This window comes from Mustela nivalis (genome assembly GCF_964662115.1).
Source record: "Mustela nivalis genome assembly, chromosome: 2".
NCBI lineage: Eukaryota > Metazoa > Chordata > Mammalia > Carnivora > Mustelidae > Mustela > Mustela nivalis.
The window spans coordinates 63,497,786-63,503,790 of NC_139021.1; the positions used below are offsets into that span (position 1 = coordinate 63,497,786).

General features: G+C 42.9%; 1 pseudogene across 1 annotated transcript; it reads left to right on the forward strand.

Annotated features, from left to right (window-relative positions):
* The first annotated feature begins 2,894 nt into the window (after positions 1–2,894).
* Positions 2,895–5,299, forward strand: LOC309859140 (kelch-like protein 13 pseudogene; annotated as a pseudogene). Its single transcript has one exon. The product of its transcript is annotated as a kelch-like protein 13 pseudogene (transcript).
* Positions 5,300–6,005: the final 706 nt, after the last annotated feature.

Below are 6,005 nucleotides of genomic sequence, written 5' to 3' on the forward strand. Positions count from 1 at the left end.
ACAGAGGAAAGTCAGGTCGAAAATTTCTAAAACAAAACAAAACAAAAACCAAACTTATAGTTTTTAGTTTTTTTAAAATCGTACTAAAAATTATTTCGTTTCTTCATATGTCCTAGAAATTAGGCTATGCCTACATTGCTATTTAAGATAAAATACATGTGGTGTAGTAGAAATGCTGTAGATACAGCCAAACCTATGTTGGGCCCTGCTTTTGCCATTGAACAAGTGATTCTGAGCCTGTACTTTTTACTATCTCCCTTTAAAAAGTTGTTCTGAGCCTCAGTTTCTTTATCTCTTAAATGGATATAATAAATCTTGCTTCAGATGGGTTTTTTTCCTAGTGTTTTTTAGAATACTTTTTTCTAGTATGTTTTTTAGTTGGAGAATATTAATTCTCTTCTTCGTCCTTCTTCTTAAGTTGTGCATTGTGTTTTCCTCTATGCTCTGCATATAATACCATTGGCAATTTCTGTCTCTAAGGCCTAAAATGAAGCAATTACTATTTTCTGTTTTTAAAAAAGTAACAGAATCGGTATTAAGTGAAAGATGTCATGTTTAGAAGCTCAGTAGATATGAGATCCAAAAGTAACCCCAAAAGTTAGTCTTTCCATCAGTTAGTGCCTCTTCACATGGGGGGATAACACCCATCTGGCAAGGCTGTTGTAAGGAAGAGAGAGGCTGATGCAGACTTGGTCATATAGGTAACGTACAGTGAGTGAGAGCTTGGCATGGGGTGTACTGGTCCCAAAATCATATTCTAACACCTCACATAGGATGCCATCCCACTCAACCCTGTTCTCCACACAGGGACAGTCACATGGAAGTTGGTGGAGAGCTCATACCCTTTCAAGGGACATTCTGGCTTTGCCTGGAAAAGCACCACTGTAGTGTTCTCAGACGGTGGCCTCAGAAATAGCTGGCCCTGCAGTACCCACTTCCACCTAAGACCTCCATCCCTGTGAAAATGAGTTCCTGTCTGCAGCCCTAAACATATGTCCTATGAAGTAGGGTAATGGATTTTAAAGAACCTCTACATATGCAAAGCATTGACCCAGTTTGTATAACATCAGAACATAGTGCCACCCCTTCTGGATGCAAGAACCCAGAGCTCCAACAAGACCTGAGAGTATGGTGTGATGACCGAGCTCTTTCACTTTGAATTTAGTTACCAGACACCAAAGATGGGGTTAATACAAACTCAGTAAATTTGTTGGTGATAAATTCCTGGCACAAATGCCACATACATTCCTGGGCCCAGGAATGCCAAAATGTTCAGGCAGTAAAGCAATGATGCAGTCAGTAATTAGGATACCAAACAATGCTAACATCGTACTTAATCAAATCCAGAAGTTCTACCTTATTTAGTCCTATTATAGCAATCAACTATTTGATTATTTCTATCTCAGGCTTAAACTCCCAGGCAAGTTATCCAGCTTACTACTGCCTAGACTTAAGATTCAAATGAATTTAGTATTGGCAGTCACTTTTACGGTTAGATAGTTTTCTTCACTTCTGATACTTAAGATTAAAGATATTAAATTACTGGGACGCCTGGGTGGCTCAGTTGGTTGGGCAGCTGCCTTCGGCTCAGGTCATGATCCCAGCGTCCTGGGATCGATTCCCACATCGGGCTCCTTGCTCGGCAGGGAGCCTGCTTCTCCCTCTGCCTCTGCCTGCCATTCTGTCTGTCTGTGCTCGCTTTCTCCCTCTCTCTCTCTCTGATAAATAAATAAAATCTTAAAAAAAAAGATATTAAATTACCGACTTCCTGGTTGTTACCAGGTCTTATAGTACATACCCTGTAATTATAGATACAGGTCAAAGATAGCCAAGTGAGAGCTAGTAGCAGCATATCGACTTTTACTTAATAATTTTAATGTCATGTACCAAACTCTGAATAAAATAAAATGCCAAAATGGTATTTGTTACACTAAAGTTTAACACATAAATGACAACGAGAATTTCTCATATTGTCTGTCCCCAAATTCTCTAATATAATTTTATTTCCTGATACTAAAGCATGCACTTTGTTCAATGGAAAGGCATGAGTGTGTTATTTTGGTCACTAGAGGGCAGGAAATTAAAGTACATTATTTCCAAAACCCTTTAAAGATACATGTCATATTTAGGGAATCTTAATGATTTTCTGAAAGGAGAAAATAATCTGCTAAATACATATTTTCCCAGCAAATAATTCATAAACACTCATAAATATAACAAATAATAAGCTCGATTATTTTTGTTTTAATCATTTTTATAGGAAAGAAATAAATATTTCTATTGGATAATAATCTCAAGAATGCACATTTCCCCTAACATAATGTCTTCTGTTTAATAGTTTTCATTTGATGTTAAAAAAAAAAAAAGTCCTTCCTTTCTGCTGTGACTATTCATATATTCAATGTGTTTCTTTTCTCAGAAGTTTATTTAATCTTGTTAAATGTTCATGGTTTATCTCCCCCTCCGATTTCCCCCAAGTCACTTCTGAGAGACTGTCAACTCTGAGAAACAAACTGAGGGTTTTGGAGGGGAGGGGAGTGGGGGGTTGGGTGAGCCTGGTGGTGGGTATGATGGAGGGCACATATTGCATGGAGCACTGGGTGTGGTGCATAAACAATGAATTTTGGAACACACACACACACACAATTTAATTTAATTTAATTTAATTTTAAAAAAGAATATATACGAGGCGCCGCCGGGGCCACCCCAGCCGCCATGTTCCCCCCGCCCGCGAGCTCGCTCCCCCCCGCCCCCTCCCCTCCTTAACTGGACTCCCGCCCCCTCCCTCTCCCCCCGCACCCCCCAACCCGCGAGGTCAGGCGGAGGCTCTGCCAATGCGGCCGCAGCAGCTCAATCTCCCCTTCCGGGGAAGCCGGGAACCGGGACTTTGGAAAATAAGTGGATCGGCGGACGGGTTAGGGTCCCTGCTCTCCACCTGCGCGAGGGCGAAGTGACCAGGACGAGCCAGGGGCTGCGGAGGTGGGGGGCCGGTGTCTCGCAAGCGGGAGGGAGCCCCGGCTGCGCCGTGCGACTCGCTCTTTGGCCCTCGGAGTGCGGCAGCGGACTGACGGACGGCGGGACGCGGGGACGCGGCAAACAAGGTCATTATCCGAGTGTTAGAGGTGATGGATCATCTTCATAGAGGGGAGTCAGTCGCTGCAATACTCCGTAACCGATCTCTAGTGGAAGAGGAGGACCAGCACATGAAATTGTCCCTTGGAAGCAGCGAAATGGGTCTCTCATCCCATCTGCGGTCTTCCAAGGCAGGAACCACACGCGTCTTTACCAGCAATACCCACAGTTCGGTGGTGTTACAGGGCTTTGACCAGCTTCGACTTGAAGGATTGCTTTGCGATGTGACCCTGATGCCTGGTGGCACAGATGACACCGTCCCTGTGCATAGAGTCATGATGGCCTCTGCTAGTGATTACTTCAAGGCAATGTTCACAGGTGGAATGAAAGAACAAGATTTAATGTGCATTAAGCTTCACGGTGTGAGCAAAGTCGACTTAAGGAAAATTATTGATTTCATTTATACTGCAAAGCTTTCTCTTAACATGGACAACCTTCAGGACACCCTCGAAGCTCCAGTTTTCTTCAGATTCTGCCGGTTTTGGACTTCTGCAAAGTATTTCTCATATCTGGGGTCACTTTAGACAATTGTGTCGAAGTTGGTCAGATTGCCAACACCTACAATCTGACAGAAGTGGATAAATATGTCAACAGTTTTGTCTTGAAGAATTTTCCCGCATTGCTGAGCACTGGGGAGTTCTTGAAGCTCCCTTTTGAGCATCTTGCCTTTGTGCTTTCCAGTAATAGCCTTAAGCACTGCACTGAACTTGAGCTCTTTAAGGCTACCTGTCGCTGGCTACGCCTAGAAGAGCCTCGGATGGACTTTGCTGCCAAATTAATGAAGAACATAGGATTTCCACTGATGACACCGCAGGAGCTCATCAATTATGTGCAAACCGTGGATTTCATGAGAACTGATAATACCTGTGTGAATCTCCTTTTGGAAGCCAGCAATTACCAAATGATGCCATACATGCAGCCAGTGATGCAGTCAGACAGGACTGCCATTCCCTCTGACACCACTCATTTGGTCACACTCGGAGTTCTGAGGCAGCAGCTGGTTGTCAGCAAGGAATTGCGCATGTATGATCAAAAGGCCCATGAATCGAAATCGTTAGCCCCCATGGATGCCCCACGGTACAAGCATGGCATTGCTGTCATTGGAAATTTCCTCTATGTCATCGGCGGACAGAGCAATTATGACACAAAAGGAAAAACAGCAGTTGATATGGTCTTCAGATTTGATCCTCGCTACAATAAATGGATGCAGGTTGCATCTTTAAATGAAAAGCGCACCTTTTTCCACCTAAGTGCCCTCAAAGGATATCTGTACGCAGTCGGTGGGCGAAATGCAGCTGGTGAACTGCCCACAGTGGAGTGTTACCATCCAAGAACAAATGAATGGACCTATGTTGCCAAAATGAGTGAACCCCACTAGGGCCATGCTGGAACTGTGTATGGAGGAGTCATTTATATTTCAGGGGGAATCACTCATGACACTTTCCAAAAGGAGCTCATGTGCTTTGACCCGGACACTGACAAATGGATCCAGAAGGCGCCGATGACCACGGTCAGAGTGTATGGTGGGCGAGAGGCTCTACGTCATTGGCGGCAATCACTTCCGAGGCACAAGTGATTATGATGATGTCCTAAGCTGTGAATACTACTCACCTATCCTTGACCAGTGGACCCCAATTGCTGCCATGTTAAGGGGGCAGAGCGATGTCGGGGTCGCGGTCTTTGAAAATAAGATCTACGTGGTCGGTGGGTATTCCTGGAATAATCGCTGTATGGTGGAGATAGTGCAGAAATATGACCCTGACAAAGATGAGTGGCATAAGGTGTTTGATCTCCCAGAGTCCCTTGGTGGCATCCGAGCTTGTACACTCACGGTGTTCCCTCCCCAAGAAACCACACCATCACCTTCTAGAGAGTCCACCTTTTCTGCACCTTAAGATCAACCCCGCCCCGCGACTAAGATGCTGTGTTCCTATCTTTGCAGCGTGTCATGAATTCTCTTCTTTTGCGCCCCCTTTAGTAGTGTATGTAAGGATTAGCCTCCAGTAATTGTTACAGATATTGGAAAAAAAAAAAAAAAGACAACATTGATGTTATTTGTGCTGTTTCTTTGGCTTAGGGTGTTTATAAAGTTGGTAACAAAACCATTCTGGAAATGTATCCCATTGAAGCTGATGTTTAACATATAAAAACAAAACAAAACAAAACACACACACACACAAAACCCACACAAAAAAAAAAAAACCAACCCAAGATATTGTCTATAAAATGTTTCTTCAGTACTTTTTCGATGCTGTGTATTGGGTGTAAGGTATTTGTCATCTTACATTAGAAAGCCCAGCGAACCAACTCGAAGGTGGATTGTAGTAAGTGTACAACTGTGCTAACTCGGCTTCAAAGTAAAAAGTTTTCCTTTCATCTTTGACTGTGAGATGTCGAAGGGAGGCAGCTTGCTCTAACAGGAAACAATAGACAAAAGGTTGCCAACTCGCATGAGCTACCTCCCTCTTTTCATAAAGTATTTTTGACATATCTGTCAACCCACCTATCTGCGTGGGTGCATTGAAAACATAGGAAGTTTCTTAGACACACAGGAGAAATAATAACTGAAATTCACCAATATTAATAATAATAAAAAGAAACAGCATGACCCCTCTGCTTAGAAACAAGAGTTCGGGGTTTCTAAAGTGTGTATAAATACATACACACATGTACATTGAGCAGACACAAAATTTTAAAAATGGAATGTCACATCAAATAAACCTGAATGATCTTTTAAAATTTCTACCAAAAAGCAGCTTCCGTTAAAATGGGAATTCAGTAGCACACATGGAAAATCCTACTGAATTTAGGTGGACAAGGGCTAGAAATGTTGAGCAACTAAATTTGTCACTTGACCAAATTTTTCCTTCCGA